Source organism: Pelodiscus sinensis, chromosome 3 (assembly GCF_052426305.1).
Source record: "Pelodiscus sinensis isolate ZL-2025 chromosome 3, ASM5242630v1, whole genome shotgun sequence".
Lineage (NCBI taxonomy): Eukaryota > Metazoa > Chordata > Testudines > Trionychidae > Pelodiscus > Pelodiscus sinensis.
Genome location: NC_143054.1, coordinates 88,525,622 through 88,546,236, shown reverse-complemented (window position 1 = coordinate 88,546,236; position 20,615 = coordinate 88,525,622). Strand labels below are relative to the sequence as shown.

At 44.0% G+C, this 20,615-nt stretch overlaps 1 protein-coding gene across 8 annotated transcripts in view; it reads left to right on the top strand.

The window, feature by feature from the left end:
* The window catches only part of TBC1D32 (TBC1 domain family member 32), a 210,858-nt gene that overhangs the window by 109,319 nt on the left and 80,924 nt on the right, over positions 1 to 20,615 (top strand). The window lies entirely within an intron of this gene.

Here is a 20,615-nt window from a genome sequence, read left to right as displayed (position 1 = left end):
AGCAAAGGCGATTTTGAATAAAATGCTGGAATACTTTTAAAAAATACCGTTCTAATACTTATGTTCTGCATAACTTTGTTGGCCAAATTAATTTGATTTAGAATATTATGCCAAATCACTTTGCAACATGAAAATTGAAATTGCATCATTTTTTGAGCCAATGTTTCAGCTTCATGTCGAAATGAAGGATCATATGACAAGTCCTGGCTTATTTTGAATAGTGCATCGTAAATCTCTCCTGATTTGTTCGGTTTTGCTCAGATCTTGAGTACAATCAACTATAATTGAGTAATATTTGGCGTGTTTCAAATCCGATAAAATTTCATTATGCACTCCATTAGAAATTAATTGTATTAAATCATTTTGTGTATTTTTCCCAAATAATGGGTGTGAATCTCTACATTTTTCATTCTTCGTACATGCTCACCCATAACACTATCAAATTTTGCCAATAATTCAACCCATTTCAAGAAATTTCCATTGTTATTCTCATATAAAATGTCCGAGGATCCACGGAATGCGAGGCACTGTTTGGCTAGGAAATTAATGATTGCCAGTAAACGTTCCAACATAGCTTGCCAACGTAGAATTTCTGAATTTAGTAGATGTTGCTGTAATGCATCAATTGTTGTACCGGAACATAATCTGTTTGAGAGCTCAATCCAATTGAGGGCTTGGCCCTCTCCAGGCGCTTCCTATGGACAAGCACCCCTCACTTCTGACCAACAGCTCCCACAGCCAGCCCATCCCTGCCCCCCATCTGCTAGTGCCCCTCACTCCTGACCCACAGCCCTGCCAGTGCCCCTCACTCCCAACCCACAGCCCTGGACATCCCCGCCTCGTTCCCCCCCCCCCCCGCCGACTGGGGGCCAGTACCTGGAGGCTGACCTTTCCTGACAAATTTCCTCGGGGTCTCCCTGGAGGAGCTTGGTGGCCTGCTTGGCCTTGCGCTGGAGGTTGCTGATGAAGACGGGGAGTTATTATTTCGAAATAATTTTCCTAATACAGACATGCTTTTAAAGAGACAAGGCGGTGAGGTAGTGTTTTTTATTGGACCAACTTCTATTGGTGACAGAGACAAGATTTCCAGCTCACACAAAGCTCTTTTTCAAGAGTGGGAAATGTACCTTAAATCTCTACCTTATTGTTCTTATAGAAATAGGCTACTTTCTAATTGTGGTTTGAATGCATGAAAAACAATTAACACAAATAGTTAAGGAAATATAAACTAAGTACCAAATATAGAAGGGAGAACTTGTGCCACATCTAAAACTCAAGTGGTTTACAGCTATACCTAATCAATCTTCAAATCAATTACAATCAGCTAACAATACCTCTGAGACTTAAGGAAAAAAATTAAAATAAAAAAATAAAACAGCATTAAAACAGCATGGCCCTTTTCAGAACGAGTACAGGAACAGGGGAGCGGTTGAGCACTAAGACCCAGGGGAGGCATTGTTTCCCTTTGGTCTTTAGGCTTTTTGCCGGCAGCCATTTTCTGTTCTTGTTCAAGCCAAAACGCAGGAACCTGGTAAGCAGGGGGTCTGTAGGACTGGGGTGGGGAGGAAGGCCGGGGGCTGAGTGTTTGTAGGGTTGCCAGGTGTCCAGTATTTTTACTTCCTGGCCAGGAAGAAAAATCAGAAAATACTGGACATTTCAGGTGTCCGGTATTTTCTGAATTTTTTTAACAGACAGGAGGCGAAAATACTGGAGTGTCCGGGTCAGTACCGGACACCTGGCAACCCTAGGCATTAGCACCCTGTGAAAAGGGAGAGGAGCAGAGAGCTTATAAGAAGGAGCAGTACGGCCCCTTGGGGCAAAGAGAGACCTGCCCGACCCCCACCGCAGCCTGTCCTCAGGAAGAAGGGATCCGAGGATGTTGGGGGTCCTCATTTTTGCATAGTTCCCCTTTCTGAAATTAAATGCCACAGTGTTCGGATGCTGAGCTGTTCTTCCCACCACAGGAATGTTAAATGTTGTTATATTATGGTCACTATTTCCAAGCAGTCCCGTTATATTTACCTCTTGACCAGATCCTGCACTCCACTCAGGACTAAATCGATAATTGCCTCTCCCCTTGTGCGTTTCTGTACCAGCTTTTCCAAGAAGCAGTCATTTAAGGTATCAAGAAAATTTGATCTCTGCATTTCGTTCTGAGGCAACGTACCCAGTCAGTATGGGGATAATTGAAATCCTCCACTATTATATAGTCCTTATTTTGATAGCCTCTCTAATCTCCCTTAGCATTTCATAGTCACTATCACTGTCCTGGTCAGGTGGTTGATAATAGATCCCTATTGTTATATTCTTATTAGAGCATGGAATTACTTTACATAGAGATTCTATGGAACATGTTGATTCATTTAAAATTTTTACTTCATTTGCTGCCCCATGCAACCATATATAAACCTGAGATGTTTCAGGAATGTTTAATAATACGAGAACAAAGAGTTGTGTAGTGTTAGTCCCCAGTAGTGCAGAAAGTGTTTAGAAATCTTTTCTTCCCTTTCCATGCATCACAGTGCCCCCTCCCTTTTTTTTCAGCATGGTTTGGATACTGATGACAATGGGATAAGAGGCAGTTGCTGTTCTACATTGTTAGGGCTTCTCATGTACAAAAAGTGTTTAGGGCCTAGGAATTGTATTCCTTATGATCTCCAGCAGTCATCCTGGGTATGTTTACACTACAGCGTTATTTCGAAATATCTTATTTCAAAATAGTTAATTCAGAATAAGTTATTTCAAAATAACGCGTCTACACATAAAATGCATTTAGAAATAGTGTTTTGATATTTCGAAATAGCGTGTCTACACCGATTGGACGTGGAATCGCATTTAAGGGCAGCTGAAACTGGTTCCAGCAGGGCATCAGGTCAGTAGTTGCTTTGTGTGGCTGCTGTCTGAGGCTATCTGAGGCTTGTGCTTAAAGGGACCCCTCTGGACAGCCGGTTCTCAGGTTTTCCTGCTTGCTTGCCTACCTAGCTGAGGGACAGCAAAGCATTTTTTTTCTCTGATTGCTTTGTTTCCCTGACTCAGGACACCACAGCACTGGGCACCATGGAGCCAGAGCTGCCTCAGGGCACTCTGGTGTTCATTTTGGATGTCTTGCTGCAAGCCTGGCAGCAAGTACTGGAGATTGTGGGTGCAGAGGCCTCGGCGTCCCTGGGGGGGAGAAAGAAGCGGGAGAGGGAGCAGGAGTGGGAGGAGGCGTGATAGCTGTAATGGCAGCACAGGCTGGAGTGGCAGCAGGCAGCAATCTCTGCACCATGGTCTGCAGGTGGTTGCAGATGGCACTACCCTGGTCATGCAGCTCCCGCAAGCTCTCCTGCCGCAGCTGGAGGTCTTCCTGCACCCAGTCTCCTGACTGTGGACTTACCTTTGCAGTAACCCCAGGTGCTGCCGTTGGTATCCCTCCTGGTTCTGGGTGCGCCTGCTGGCCCGGGTGCGGGAGGTTGTCCTGGGCAGGTTGGTGTGCCCTGCACTTACAGCTGGTGCAGCTGTGGAGAAACTAGAGCGGTGGTCAGTTATCCCTGTGGACACAGTGGGTGAAGCCTAGCCCCCCTCTGCAAGGTGAGGACAGAAGGTCTCCGCACCATCATGTCTTGCTATACCCAGGAGTGTGAGCTCGCCTGGGACTGTACCTATGCCCCTGTGCTGTATATAGTGCAGGTGTGTGTGGGGGGGAGGATGTGTCCTTCCTCTGAGTAGAGGGGGCTTGTGGAGGGAGGGCATTGTGCAGTGTGTCCCTCCCTGGGGTACAGAGCATGTCAAGTGCCTTCATACATACATGTGTGTGGGTAACGGGCCATGTGCCCCGGCTGGCACAGCACATGCACAGGTTGCTGCATGATCCGTTCTCAGCAAGGCCCACATGCGTGGTCCCTGGCCTCCCTCTCCTCCCCCCTCCCAACCCCGCATAAGGGGCCAGTGATGGCACTCACATGTCGAGGCCTCCCTGGCTTCGGAAGACAGCAGTGATAGTGCTGCTGGTATGCCTCGAGGGTCCAGGGTGAGTGCCACGCTCCTTCCAGGCTCTTGTGACTCCTGGCCATCATCATCCTTCTCCTCTGTGCCCTAGTCAGGGCCCTCTGCCCCAGGGTCGATGACCACCTGGGGGGCACAGACTGTCTGGCCCCCCGAGATGCAGTCCAGGGCCTCAAAGTAGCTGAAGGGGTCTGGGTCTGCCCCTGATTGGGAGCTTCCCCCTGTGGCCCTGGCATAGGCCGGCTTCAGCTCCTTTATCTTCATGCGCACCTGCTCCTGGGTGCTCATGTGGCCTTTGGTGGCCAGGCTGTCAGCCATCCATCTGTAGATGGCTGCGTTCCTGCGCATAGTGCAGAGATCATGGACGTTGGAGGATTCCCCCAAACCTCAATGAGGTCCATGATCGCCGCACTGGACCAGGATGGCGCCCACCTTTTCCGGCCTCTGACAGGCTCCTTGGAGCTGCCAGACTGCTCCTGGGGAGCGGTGGAGGGCTGGCTGGCGGGCTCATGCTGGCAGCTGGGTCAGGGGCAGCACCTGTGGGCTCTGGGCTGGCAGACCTGGAGCTGGCACAGGTGCTGTGGCCAAACAGACTCTATCCCTTTAAGGGCTCTGGGGCTTGGGGGGGGGGGGGGGAGGAGAAGAGTTTTCCTGGTTTGGCCTAGAGTGGCCACCAGGGCACCCTGGGAAGGGCTGGAGGCCCCCTATTTCGAAATAAGCATCTAGACAGCGCTTATTTTGATTTAGCTATTTCGAATTTGGCGTTATTCCTTGTAGAATGAGGTTTACCAAATTTGAAATAAGCTCTCCGCTATTTCGAATTTATTTCAAAATAGCGGTTTGCCTGAGTAGATGCTATTAAAGTTAATTTTAAATAACGGCTGTTATTTCGAATTAACTGTGATGTGTAGACATATCCTATGTTAGTAATGGCAAGAAGATAATAATAAACCAAAAAATGGGACTAGTTTTTCATGACAAAACCAGTCAAAAGTATAATCTAAGGGGAAGTCAAAGAAACATGGATTTAAAAACAGCTATCTCTATCTCCTCCTCTTCAGATTCATTTTAATTTGAAAAGGAGTAATTCTTATTTGAAAGATGGTCTCTGTGGTATTAAACTGTGAGTTATGCATCATGTGCTCAGTGCAGGAGCATTTGAAACCAGTATTTGAAACCACTGGTGCATGCATGCTCCCTGGCTCACCATATGCACTCAACTGACAGGTTAAAGGGTTGTGAGGAATGACTGTTGCTTGAATTCCTTCTCACTATTGCCTCGTCTGGGCTAGACCCTTTAGTGTCTGTGTCTTCAGCTTCATTCTGCAAAATAATACTATATACAAACTAGATTACTTTTAACAGCTTTTAATAATTGTTATTGTTCTTCAAGTGATTGCTCATGTACATTCCAAGTCAGGTGTGTGCATGCTGCATGCACAGTTGTTGAAAAGCTTGTCCCTAACAGGATACCATAGGTTGGCTGGGGAGACCCCTAGAGTGGCATCACCATCCCCTCCCTCAGTTCCTTCATACTGCCAGTGACGGTTGTTGGAGCTAGCACCTCTTGCCTGAAATGAGCATTCATTCCCTAACCATTGTTTATAGATAGTTCTTAAGTTCAGTAATTAGAAGTTGATAAGTTCTCTGCCAGTGCTCCTTGTGTTTCTCCCGCTCTGGGGTTGGGGCACCCCTTGACTCTACACCTTTAAGTAGTGCAAAGAGTGCACAACGTTTATTTCTACAGGTGATTCACATGACTTCTGCCTTAAATGTTTGGGAGTGGCCCATGTAGCACATAAGTGCAACATCTGCAGGGCCTTCATTTCGAAAACATGCAGGGATAAAGAGTTTTGCCTCCAAAATATCCTGATGGAGGTTTCCCTGGATCCTTGTTCAATACTGCAGACTTTGGGACTGGACTGGTCTGCCACGCTACGCAGCACACTGTCGTCTTTGTGGAGTGCTCTGGCTCTGTGTAAGGAGTCAGAGAAGTCCTCCCGGCACTGACGATCGCCAGTGTAGAAGACTACTTCTTGGCACTGCTCCCATTCTCTGGTACAGAAGAAGTGGCAGAGGCAGAAAAGGGGTAGGTCCCCTACTTCAAAGCCGAAGAAAGTTAAAGGGTCTCGTCCTGAATTGAAGCACCATTCAAAACAACATGCCTTTCTGGCACTGCTGACTCCTGTGCCACAACCGATTCCATCAAGTCCGATACCAGTGTACTCTCTCCATCATGGGATTCAGATGGGGGATGTGGATATGCTGTCCACCTCCGAAAATTATGAGTCTTCCTGGGACCTCATTGAACTAATTTTTGGACATTCAGTGTCTTAGAGTCCCCACCTGCTCCACCAGCATTGTTGCTGATACCAGATCTGGTGCATTCAAGGGGAAAATCCCCTATGTTGAGGAAGTTGCTTTCGCCTCAGCACCATTCACCAAATCAGAGCCAGTCACCTCGGGACTGATCTGAAGAGGGCTCCTGTACAAAGCAAAGTCCTCCCAGTCAGCACCGGACACTAAGCCAGGACCATTCACCTCGGCACTGATGTGGGGATGTCATCAATACAAGGTGTAGTCCTCCTGGTGATCTCACCCCCGTTATCTGTAGGTGAGGATTAGCCTGTCTCCTAGGGCTTGTGAGAGTCCCTTTTCCAGTATAGGTTGTAGATTGTCAACAACCATTAGTTTTCTGTTATTTTCCTTGTTGGGCTTTTCTTGAAGTAGTTGACTTCTGAAAAATTTGATGTTATTTTAAAAAATATGGGGCGTTAAAGCTGAAAGTTCCTGAATAGTAAAATTCTGTAATACCATGATGCAATCCAAGAGTGAATAAGCTAAGATAGATGTCCTGGGGAGCAAGTTTTGCATTTTGTTGTTGCTACATTAAAACCAAATAATCTGCAAAGTCTATTATGGGTAGTGTCATAATGTAGATACCTATCAGGTTCAAAAAGAAGTTTTGAAACATATCTAGGTTTCTCCCCAGTTATAAGAGTTTAAGACCACCAAAATAATTTAAAGTAACTCTGTCTCTTTATGGACAGTCATTAAAAAATGCAAGATGTGCATGTGACGGGGCACTCCCGCCCCGCACTCAGGGTGCCCGGGGTGACGGCGGATGGACACGCTCGGGGGTGGAGAGCCGGCGCGCCGCCGGGGTGGCGGGCCGCGCTGCCGGGTCGGGGCTCGGCGTGGCGAACGACGCGGGGCAAGGAGCGCCTCTGGGCGAGGCCCAAAGAGGAGGGGCTAGAGAGGCACCGGCGTGTGACGTCACAGGGGAAAGGGGCATTGCTGGGCGGCGCCGAGGAGATGACGTGCGGGGACAGGGCCGGAGGGGGATTTAAACCTGGGTCTGGCACCGCGGAGGGGGGGAGGAGAGAGAAATGGAGAGTCAGGGAGCAGGAGGAAAGAGAGGTGAGGCCGGGATACGTGGAGGAGACCGGCCCTTAGGAAGGGCAGAGTAGGAAGCGGCCCAGGGCGGGGTTGTGGAGCCCGTGAGCGGGTGTGTTTTGGGGTACTTCCCCCATCCGCTAGGGAGGGACCGTGAGTCCCTGCCTTCAGGGCCCTGGGCCGGGGTTCGGAGAGGGGATGGGCCCAAACCCCCCTACTCCATTGGCCAGAGAGGCAGCCTTGGGCGTGCATTGATATAAAAAAGGGACTGTGAACAGGGAGGGTTGTGCCTGGGGCTACAGGACTGTCCCGTATGGCCAATAAACACAGGTGACATTAGCCTTGTTGGTGGTGAGCTAATCGAGACTCTTTTACAGTGCATAACATGATCTCAGCTAGTCAACAGGCAGTTCATTTGGACTTAGTATTAACGAGGTGAGAACACTGATGAAAGCCCTGTTAAAAGGGAATTACAATAGCCAAGTCTTGTCACTCTAAACTCGTGTAGCTGTTGAAAGATAAACACATGAGCACCCTATGAAAAAGTGAAAACATCTTCATGACATCTTGGATCTGTAGTTCTCCATGTAAAATTAGTCTAAACATTTTTAGAAGGTTAAACCTGGCTTGTTATGTCAGAACATACCTTTTCAATAATTAGGGTATATGAAGGAGGAAAGCCTTTTCTCTTAGGATGAGCTCTTCTGGTAATCAGACATCTTTATTCACTGGATTGAAAAATGAGGTTCTTGAGATGCAGGCAGAAACATCACCCATCTCCTCATTATGGCAGAAACTTGAGCTGTCGGGATTTACCCAAAGGACATAGTTATGTTCATTGGGTAAATCTATAGTGTTTCAAACTTTTCAAGAAGCTACTCTGTTCAGGCAGGTGCTAGATATTTTTCCATGTGTTTTCTGTTTTGATAGGAAGGGACATGTGAATAATAATATCATAAGAGATTATTCATTTGCATGAATTATCACATCTGAGAGTTAGAGACCTAGAGGTTGAAGCACTAGCTAATAATATATTGTGTGTCTCTTCTGTTAGTGGGAATTTGAAATATAATTTATGATGAAACTTCAAATGACTTAGGTCATTATTTGCATGAGGAAATAAATTATGTAAATTCCATCTGTTTACACTGCAGCGAGGTACCTTGTTACTTTTCTTTTATCTTAAGTGTTCAATTATATATTCAGAAATGTAATCTGAGTTAAAACAGTAAGGGGGAAGTGCTTGATGCACACTGTCCTCTTCTTGTTTAGGGGCAATGTCATATTAGAAATGAGATTTCTTTATCTGTAGTATTAACATTACCATAGGTTATTCAAAGCAAAATAATATTAAAAATAAAATTTACTTGTAATGATTTATGCTTTTAATTTACATTTTCCATTGCCTGTAGCATGCAAACTTACAATTAATAGATAGACTTTTGTCTAATTTTCAGGAGCAGTTTTGATGATAAACATTTTTAGTGTAGATAATCTTCTCATGGATTTTCATTGAAACTTCTTTTTTATTTAGAATTTCATGGATCACCTCATCTTCCAACTTTTTGTTTTTCTATTGTAAATGAAAAGCATCTTCCAGTAACATTTGCTCCTCTGTTGCTGCTAAGACCCCACTGCCAATCTCTCCTCACTGGCTAAGGAACTGTGCAAGGCCTGAGCTTTAGGTTCCCAGCATAGTTCAGGACCTGCGCAAGACTGGAAATACAGCCATGTAGAGTTTATGAAGTTCCTAGAGCAGCAATCCCATCGCTCAGCACTCTCCACATATACCTTATCAGCCCCTACTCCCAAAGTTTCCTTCTTTTTCTGCCTCCAGAAGCCTACAGTCCCTCCCCACAATCGACCTTTTCAGATCCTGTTCCCAACCCCATTTCTCTGCTTAGCACCTTTTACTCTTGCAACCCCTCAGCCATTGTTCCCTGAGCTTCAGCTTTCCCCTCCTTATATGTCGATTTTTTTCCTTCATCTTGTGGAGTGGGGAGCACCTCCTTCCCAAAGGACTTGCCCTTTTTGGATTCCACTTCCCTCCTCTGCCCAGCCCCACACCGTTTACATACTCCTCAATCTTATCATCAAATTATCTTGCTTCTTTCCTCTCTCACTCCAGCTACCAGCTACTTTTATTTTCCTGGTACCCTGCTCAAAACGCTGGACAAAATTATCTTCCTCAGCTGCATTTCTCTTCCATGATCTGGCCGCCTTTCCCTGCTTCTGTCCTTTGTCTACCATTTTAAGAACTTCTGATAAAGATAATTAAGTGGTGACCCAGTTGACAGTCAGGAAAAAACCCTGTATAAAGACCAGTTAAAAATGTGGCCTTAATAAGATTTGTATTCAATAGCTTGTGAATTATAAGTTGGACACTTTGCCCATTAGGCTTATTATTTTGGTTATTATCCATGTGAATTTTCAGGTTTTAAATTAATCACAGTGAGACTTTGCTATTATCCTTTGAATGCAGTGGAAACTCATTCAGATTTTCATAATAAAAGCTATCAGATATAAAGGCTTGTGGCATTTATGTTCCCTAGTTCATGCCAAGACACTTTAGACACAAAAGCTGTCTGAGTAATGGTAGAGTTTGGAGGAGAATTAGAAAGTAGTTTCTTTTATGGAGAGAGATTAATTTAACTTTAGGAGAACTACAGTGTTCTGGTTCAGACCAGTTTCAGACAAACAGTACATATACAAATGCACTGCAGGAAACTGAATCTGAATTCACTTAACCAGTAGAGTACCTCATAGATGCATTATGTAATTGAAGTTCTAACTGACTGCTCACAGGCAGGATACTGTTGCCTAGCAATTTCTGAAACTTAACTATTTTCTCAGAAGTTTCTGTTAACCATTACAATTCACAAGTTAAATCGAGGTACATTGGTTTGTTATAGAATCAAATTAAATATATTTTGCATTGTGGTAATTTAGATAGGAAGAAACCACATTGTCTATTTAACTATAAACTACTGAGAGAGAGCTGGAGTTCAGCTGGGAGGGAAAAAAAGATGGTGATGCTTCTAGAAACTGTATCCATAAAATATATTCCATCCATGTACCAAAATGATTTTAACATGATTGTGTGTGCTTCTTGAGATTGGCTCCCCATTGGCAGAGCCTAATATATTAGTGAGCTCTGCTTGTCTTCTTGGGTTTGGTTCTTTCACCTTTTTGTTTGGGGAGGCATTCCCTAAACACCATCAATTCATAGCACCAAAATGAGAAGTCACTCACAGTGAGTTGTGCAGATCTGTCCTTTGTTACATGAAAAAGGAAAGTTAACAATGTTGACATAAAACTTAACAATGGTTGTCTGTCCAAGTTAACACTCCAGTGAGCTGAAATAGGGTGGTTTACACCTCACAGCCGTTCACCTTTCCAGAGCCTCTGCAGACTCAAGTAGGCATCTCTACATCAATTACACTTTGTTCATATTTGTGATATTTTTGTTACAACCATGACAGAGATTTAGTTAAAAAAACACAAAAAATGAAAGTTGATGCTCTGGAGAACAGGACAGTATCTTCAGAAATGTGTTTGTATGACATATGGTCTATTTCCTAGCCTTGAGAAAAACTACTGCTTGTGCTGAAATAAGGGTGTTATACACAGGAATGCTGATTAGAGTCTAGTCATTATTTTTTGCCTTGATCAAGTGCGAAGTATTACATCCATGTACCATTGCAAGGAATAGTGCCCATAGATCCCACTGGCTGCTGCTACTTATACATATCAGATATGAGACATGAGCAAGCCAGATTCTAGCTGCTGTTGCAGGGCAAGGTTAAGTGTTTGGGGGAATGAAGTTCCAGGGATGAGTTTAGCACTAATCTACATCTGCATGGTTGAATGTGACTGATGAAGAGACTCCCCTCCCACAAGGTCCTGCTCTTACAGGAAATTCAACACCTCCTGCAAATAGGAGTAATAGAGTCAGTGCCATCAGCTTTGGAAGAGAGAGCATTCTTCCTAACAGAAGAAAAGTGGAGGATGGAGACCCATTTTATACCTAAGGAAACTCAACAAGTACATAACATACAGAGAGTTCAAGATGGTCACGCTAGCAACAATTATACCTGAATGGATCACAGGGATTGACTCTCATCCCTCAACCTTCTGGATGAATATTTCCACATAATAATCTATCCTTCACACAGAGACGCTTTCTATGTTTCATAATGGGCAAACAACACTATCAGTATTGCATCCTCCCATTCAGACTCTTATAAGCACTCAGAGTTTTTTTGAAGACTCTGGACATAGTGATGATACATTCTGCCCTCTGGGAGTAATAATATTCCCATACTTTAACAACTCCCTCATAAAGGGTATGTCGTTCCAGGAAACTCAGGACATGGTCAACACAACCATTTCTCTCCTACTCCACCTTGGGTTTCACATGAACTACCAAAATTCCACATTCCAGCCTAAACACACTCTAGAATTTATAGGAATGCACCTCAGTTTCACATCAGCCATGACAACACTGGCCAGACACAGGTTTGAGGCCCCCTCAGACATTATAGCCACAACCCGCATAATGCCAATTACCTCAGTGTGTGAATATCTCAGAATTCCGGGTCATGTGGTGGCAACCACATATGAGGTTGGACTGGCCAGACTGTACATGAGGTGCTTACAAGCATAACTTGCTACAGTCTATACCCTTCCAGGGACTTCCTTCGCAAAACTTTTGCCATGCTACCACATGTCATAGAATCATAGAGTTGGAAGAGACCTCAGGAGGTCATCAAGTCCACCCCCCTGCCCAAAGCAGGACCAATTCCAACTAAATTAACACAGCCTGGGCTTTGTCAAGCCGAGACTTAAAAACCTCTAGGGATGGAGATTCCATCACCTCCCTAGGTAAACCATTCCAGTACTTCACCACCCTCCTAGGGAAATAGTTTTTCCTCATATCAAACCTAGACCTCCCTCCCTGTAACTTGAGACCATTGCTCCTTGTTCTGCTGTCCGTCACTACTGAGAGCAACCTCTCTCCAGCCTCCTTGGAAGCTCCCAACACAAAGTTGAAGGCTGCTATCAAATGCTATCAGCCTTCTCTTCTCTTCTGCAAACTAAACAATCCCAGTGCATCCACATCCTTTCTATGGGGGTGGGGGGGAGCAGAACTGGACACAATACTCTAGATGTGGCCTCACCAGAGCCGAATAAAGGGGAATAATCACTTCTCTAGATCTGCTGGCAGTGCTCCTCCTAATGCAACTTAATATGACATTTGCCTCCTTGGTTACAAGGGCACACTGTTCACTCATATCCAGCTTCTCATCCACTGTAATGCTCAGGTCCTTTTCTGCAGAACTGCTACTTAGCCATTTGATCCCCAGCTTGTAACAATGCTTAAGATTATTCTGTCCCAAGTGCAGGACTCTAGACTTGTCCTTGTTGAACCTTACAGATTTCTTTTGTCCCAATCCTCTAATCTGTCTGTCACTCTGGACCTGTCCTCCAGTACACCTACCTTTCCCCCTAGCTTAGTGTCATCCACAAATTTGCAGAGGGTGCAATCCATCCCCTCATCCAGGTCATTAATAAAGATGTTGAACAAAACCGGCCCTAGAACTGATACTTGGGGCACTCTGCTAGAAACTGACCACCAACCTGACATCAAGCCGTTGATCACTACCCGTTGGGCCCAACAGTCTAGCCATCTTTCTATCCATCTTACAATCCATTTATCCAATCCATACTTCCTTAAGTTTCTGGCAAGAATATTGTGGGAGACCGTATCAAAAGCTTTGCTAAAGTGAAGGTATATCATATTCACTAACTTTCCCTTCTCCACAAGGCCAGTTACCTCATCATAGAAGCTAATCAGATTGGTCAGGCAAAACTTGCCATTTTGACTGTTCCTGATCACTTTTCCCTCTTCCAAGTGCTTCATAAGAACAGACGTGCTGGGTCAGACCAAAGGTCCATCTAGCCTAGTAGCCATCTGCCGACAGTGGCCAGCCCCAGGTGCCCCAGAGAGGGTGAACCGAAGACAATGATCAAGCGATTTGTCTCCTGCCATCCTTCTCCAGCCTCTGACAAACAGAGGCCAGGGACACCATTTCTATCCCCTGGCTAATAGCCTTTTATGGACCTAACCTCCATGAAATTATCTAGCTTCTCTTTAAACTCTGTTATAGTCCTAGCCTTCACAGCCTCCTCTAGCAAGGAGTTCCACAGGTTGACTACATACTGTGTGAAGAAGAACTTCCTTTTATTAGTTTTAAACCTGCTACCCATTAACTTCATTTGGTGTCCTCTAGTTCTTCTATTATGGGAACTAATCAATAACTTTTCTTTATTTGCCCTCTCCACACCACTCATGATTTTATACACCTCTATCATATCCCCCCTGAAAAGTCCCAGTCGTTTTAACCTCTCTTCATATGGGACCCGTTCCAAACCCCTAATCATTTTCATTGCCCTTTTCTGAACCCTTTCCAAGGCCAAAATATCTTTTTTGAGTTGAGGAGACCACATCTGTACACAGTATTCAAGATGTGGGCGTACCATAGTTTTATACAGGGGCAATAAGATACTCTGTGACTTATTTTCTATCCCTTTCTTAATAATTCCTAGCATCCTATTTGCGTTTTTGACCGCTGCTGCACACTGTGTGGAAGTTTTCAGAGGACTATCCACGATAACTCCAAGATCTCTTTCCTGATTTGTCATAGCCAAATTAGCCCCCATCATACTGTACGTATAGTTGGGGTTATTTTTTCCAATGTGCATTACTTTACACTTATCCACATTAAATTTCATTTGCCATTTTGTTGCCCAATCACTCAGTTTGGTGAGATCTTTTTGGAGTCCCTCACAGTCTGCTTCTGTCTTGACTATCCTAAACAGTTTGGTATCATCTGCAAACTTTATCAACTCACTGCTTACCCCTTTCTCCCGATCATTTATGAATAAATTGAAAAGGATTGGTCCCAGGACTGACCCTTGGGGGACACCACTAGTTACCCCTCTCCATTCTGAAAATTTACCATTTATTCCTACCCTTTGTTTCCTGTCTTTTAACCAGTTCTCAATCCAAGAAAGGACCTTCCCTCTTATCCTATGGCAATGTAATTTACACAAGAGCCTTTGGTGAGGGATCTTGTCAAAGGCTTTCTGAAAATCTAAGTATACTATATCTACTGGATCCCCCTTGTCTGCATGTTTGTTAACCCCTTCAAAGAACTCTAATAGATTAGTAAGACATGATTTCCCTTTACAGAAACCATGTTGATTTTTGTCCAACGAATTATGTTCTTCTATGTGCCTGACAATTTTATTCTTTACTATTGTTCTGACTAATTTGCCCAGTACTGAAGTTAGACTTACTGGTCTGTAATTGCCAGGAGTGCCTCTAGAGTCCTTTTTAAATATTGGTGTCAAGTTAGCTACCTTCCAGTCATTAGGTACGGAAGCCGATTTAAAGGATAGGTTACAAACCACAGATAATAGTTCAGCAGTTTCCCATGTGAGTTCTTTTAGAACCCTGGGATGAATGCCATCCGGTCCCGGAGATTTGTTAACATTAAGTTTTTCTATTTGTTCCAAAACCTCCTTTAATGACACTTCAATCCGGGACAGTTCCTCAGATTCATCACCCACAAAGGACGGTGCAGATTTGGGAATCTCCCTAACATCCTCAGCTGTGAAGACTGAAGCAAAGAAATCATTTAGTTTCTCCGCAATGGCTTTATCGTCCTTGATTGCTCCTTTTATGTCTCGATCATCTAGGGGACCCACAGGTTTTTTTGCAGGCTTCCTGCTTCTAATGTACTTAAAAACATTTTGTTATTTCTTTTTGAGTTTTTGGCTAGCTGTTCCTCAAAATCTTTTTTTTTTGCTTTTTTTATTACATTTTTACACTTGATTTGACAGTGTTTATGTTCCTTTCTATTTATCTCACTAGGATTGGACTTCCACTTCTTAAAAGATGCCTTTTTGTCCCTTATTGCTTCTTTTACATGGTAGTTAAGCCACGGTGACTCTTTTTAGGTCTCTTGCTATGATTTTTAATTTGGGGTATACATTTAAGTTGGGCCTCTATTATGGTGTCTTTAAAAAGCTTTACAATGGATTCCTTGAGGATCTCCTCCATGATTTTTCCGGGGACTGAAATAAGGCTGACTGGTCCTCATCTCGCTACATTGGTGGACACAGCCCCATAATATGTTACAAGAGATACCCTTGCAGGAACCTTCTCCCACTGTTACCATTACGACAAACATGTCTTTCATGTTGGACCCCGTACGGTGCAAGGCAAGTGCTCCTACAATGAACAAATGCTCCACATGATCCTGCTCGATCTCAGGGTAGTCCGTTATGCATGCTGTCATTTTTTCCTGCACATAGCACAAAGAATGATCAATATCATGACAGACAACACAGCATGCATGTACTATATCAATCTGCAGGGTGGAGCCCAGTCCACCTCCCTCTGTACAGAAACATTAAGACTAGGAAATCAGTGCATTATGCACCATATCACCCCTTTGCCACGTACCTAGCAGGTTCACTCAGTGTGATGGCGGACAACCTCAGCTGCATTTTTTCAGACCAACATGAGTGGGAACTAGATTCTCAAGCCCTGCGGGCGGTCTTTCGCAAATGGGGACAACCAGACATAAACCTTTTCGCAACCAGGTCCATTCGAAAGTGACTCTATTTTGCTCCAGACCAGCCTTTGGCAAGGAGTCTCTAGGAGACGTTTTTCTCTTGAAGTGGGACACACCTCTCCCATATGCGTTCTCACTGCGTCCTCTCATTCACAGAATAATAATGAAAATCAGACAAGACCGAACATGGGAAATTCTCATTGAACCAGCATGATTGAGACAAACCTGGTTCCCTTACCTGCACAGGTTAGTGACAGAGAATCCTCACACCTTTCTTCCACAACGTGACCTCCTTATTCAACACCTTGGCAGAATTCTCCATCCCAATCCAGAGAGATTTCACCTGAAGGTTTGGCTCCTTCATGGCTCCAGGATGCCGAAACTATATGCTCAGAGTAAAAACAAAACAAATCAAAAAACAAAAAACCTTCATCAATATTATAGGAGAATCCACCAGAAGAACTTATATATAAATGAACATGGTTCTCCCAATGGGTAAAACAGAACCATGGTATACCACCCAACACCACATTCATTCCGATCATATTAGACTACCTGTTGGAGCCAAGGGAAATAGGGCGCTCTTTTAACACAATAAAGGTTCACACAGTAGCTATAGCAGCCTTCTACAAAACCAATGATGGCACTTCAATTTTTCCTACCCCGTCACCAAATGTTTCCTTATGTGTCTCCAGAACACTTTCCTTTCAGTATGACCACCAGCCCCTATTTGGGACTCTAATCATGTCCTGAAGAGCTTAACTAAACCTACCTTCTAACCAGTAGCCACATGTTCCTGGCTACATCTCTCTGAGGGTGCCCTTTTTTGTAGCCATAACCTCCAGTAGGAGAGACAGTGACTTAGTTGCATTAACGGCTGACCCACTATATGCGATATTCACCAAGGTCAGAGTAACCCTTTGGCTCCATCCCAAATTCCTCCAGAAGGTCTCATACCCTTTCCATATCAATGACTCCATACACCTACCCATGTTCTGTCCCAAACTGCACACCAGTCCATCAAAGGCAGCATTACATACCTTGGGTGGCCGCAGATCACTCGCCTTCTATCTCGATCAAACGAGACCCAGGAGAAAGTCAACAAGATTCTTCTTGCCATTCACAGAGCAGTTCAATGGTCAAGCCATCTCCTTTCAGAGACATCCAAATAGATCTCTTCTTGCATTCACATGTGCTATACCTCTCATAACAAGCAGCCGCCAAGCATCACCACAGTTTATTCCACCATAGCGGTGGCTTCTATCTCAGCCTTCCTTAACGAGGCAGCAACTTGGTCATTCAACCACAGCTTTTCCAAATGCTACACTCTTACCTCAGCTATTGCGCCAGCAAAATCAGTCGGACAAGCGGTGCTGTCCTCAATTTCAGGGGCAAGGCATGGAGCACCCATGGAGACATCATTTGAAGAAGAAAAGAGAATTACTCACCTTGTGCAGTAACAAGATGTGTGTCTCCTTGGGTGCTCCACTACCCTCCCTTCTTCCCCTACTTTGGTGCCTCTTTGGGGCCTAGAACCAGGGTAGAGAAGGAATGGAGGTGTCACACATGCCTAACGGACACCAGTGGCATGAGTAGACACTACTGTGCATGTGCAGTGCGCAAGGGCACTGCTAGAAGAATCTCTGGTCATGGCCTGAGGACACACCAGCACCCAGAGTGGAGCATCCATGGGGGGACACATCTCAAAGAACCCCTGTTATTTCACAGGGTGAGTAACTCTCTTTTCTGTGCTGTTCTGAAATTGTCTTAAGCCATAGCCTTTGCAGCATATTACAGCAAAGAGGGAAAAAACCCTAAGAATCTATATATACAAGACCTTACTACTACATATATGTTGTCCTGTGTTGCATTACATATTCAGGCTCTCACAACCAACTATTAAAGTCAGTGCATATTTTTTGGGAAGACATTGAGTGAAGATTTAATTATTTGGAGATAATAAGGGAGTTTCCTTATTTAATTAATTTAGAAGAATTATAAATTCTAATATTTAAGTGGTTTACTGTAATCAGCCTTATTGAATTATTTTGAATTGGTTAAATAAATACTAGTGATAGGGATCAATTAATAATGAGTAAACTGTTAAAAGTGCCGAGCCTGGCTTAAAATAAATTATGTGCAGTACAATAATTCTGTGAAAACCAAAAAGTAAATATTTTTTGCTTATTTCAGAGCAGTAAGGTTTCAAGAGGCATTTGTGTTGTAGAATAACCATGTTGTATTTACAAAACTGAATATTAAGATATTATTAAGAAGTAAAACATAAGAAAATTTGTAGTCATCATCTTGGTAAAAGAAAAAAGATAACTTGTTGATTCCACAAGATAAATCACTTGTACTTGTCTGACTTTATCTCTGAAGGGTTACTTTTAAAACCTTGAAAGGAAATAATCAAAACCCTGATCCTTTATTAAGATCTTTCCAGGCTCCGATGCATTCCTGAAAGAAGCCGAATACCCTTCAGCAGGGGTCAACACATACGTGCCTTGTGCTTATTTATTGGCATGATCAAGAATTTAATTAGCCTCAAATAACTTTGGTAACATTGGTGATAGATCTGACTGGAAAACACAGTTTCACAACTTTGAAAATTTTAGATTGAAAAAGAAATTGTCACAAATCAGAAATAATAATTAAAAAAACACTTTCCAGTTTAATTCACGTGGAGTCTGGGGAATTGGTTATCCAGGCAGCTAGGAAGCTCAGGGAGCCAGCTGCCCATGGATTCAGGCAGCCTGGGGAGCCAGCACCCCAGGGAGGAGGCCTCCTAGAGGTTGGGGATCCCATAGAGCCAGGCATCCTACCTGGGAGCTGCTAAGGATCCCAACAATCCATAACTGAGGTATCTCAAAGAAGATGAGAGCAGCCCAGCCCATTAGTCTGCAAGTTAGGTAGCCAGAGAGATGGGCAGCACAGCAAGCCATGAGCAGAGCAAGGAAACAAAATGGGCTGGCAGAGCACTAGATAATCAGGTATGTTGTTCTACCATGAAACTTTTAACCACTGGTAGTCAGTAATTTTTCTGTAACATTACTTACATTTGAAATGGCAACCCCTTTAAACACCTGTAAACAGCTGCTATAGCATCTCAATTTATAATTCAATTTCTTAAACAGATTGTGCTTGTGGGAAGAAATCATCCCCTCTTTGATTTTATTCAGGCATATGTATCCATTTTTTTTAAATTTCTGCTTTTCATAAATTACCAAATTTGCTCTGTTGTCATCTGTCAAACTGCTTTTCTAGAGTATATCACTTTGCCTAAATCCCAAGAAATAATTTATGTTTCATGGTCTAAAGTATTTCAGAGGATATAATATTTAAAGACAAAAAGAGGCATAGAATTTTGAGTATAGGGACTGCACTGTAGATGGCTAACCTTTACATAGTTTCTGCTTTAAATAGTTCATGTTTTTTAAGCCTGTTAGAATTGATTACGAGTGACATATGGAAGTGCTGTTAGTTAGAGCTAGTGTATTATGAAAAAAAGTGGCAAAACAGACATATTTTACCACAATCTTTTGTAGAAAGTAAAGAGAAGCAGAATTTTATAGTTGAGAGAATCTAATCATAGAGGACAATTAATTTTTTGTGAAGATGCAAATTATAAGTTTTAGTTTCAGTGTGACTCTCTATTGTATAGTAGAGAGAGGGAAATTGACTTTAATAACAAGCCAAGAGGAATAGTAAAGAACAGTCTTTGAAGCTGCCTTTCTTGATATTAAGAACAATTTTTACATTAATATCAGTGTACTATTATACAGATTTTTAATGCCAAAATTAACTCATAATGAAAGCTGATACCTGGTTATAATTATAGTTAGCCTATATCAATATTCTATCAAAAGCCTATGTTAAATGTACATTAAGTTGCAAATCATGCACTCAAAAATTAGGAATGTGAGAATTAAGATTACTTCCAGCATCTGAGAGCAGCCTTTGCAGGGAAAGTTGTGCAGCCCTGGACTGGAGCATGCTCAGGACATATAGAATGTTCAGATACTTTAGCTGCCAAACTGTAAAAAGTCTTGATTGATGATGTGCAAACTGCAGTTTTCCAAAAGTTCATAACTTGGCAAAATTTGCTCATACAGGCAGTCCCCGAGTTATGCGGATCCGACTTATGTCGGATCCGCAGTTATGAACGGGGCTTTTCTCTCCCCGGAGGACGGGAGCAGCGGGACGCCCGTATGCGCGGCGGTCCGCCGCCCCCGTCCTCCGGGGCAAGAAAAGCTGCTCCCCGTCTCCCTGTCCCCCTGCGGGCGTGCTCCGCGGCTTTGCTCCCCGTCTCCCGACCAGCAGACCAGGGAGACGGGGAGCAAAGCCGTGGAGCATGCCCGCAGCGGGACAGCCCAAGCGCGCCTGGGCTGTCTCGCTGCGGGCGTGCTCCAAGGCTTTGCTCCCCGTCTCCCAGGTCAGCAGACCAGGGAGATGGAGCAAAGCCGTGGAGGACTTGGCTGGTCCCGCCACCCCCGTCTCCGCGTGCTCTGCAGCTTTGCTCCGCGTCTCCCAGGTCAGCAGACAAGGTAGATGGAGCAAAGCCGTGGAGGACTTGGGCGGTCCCGCCAC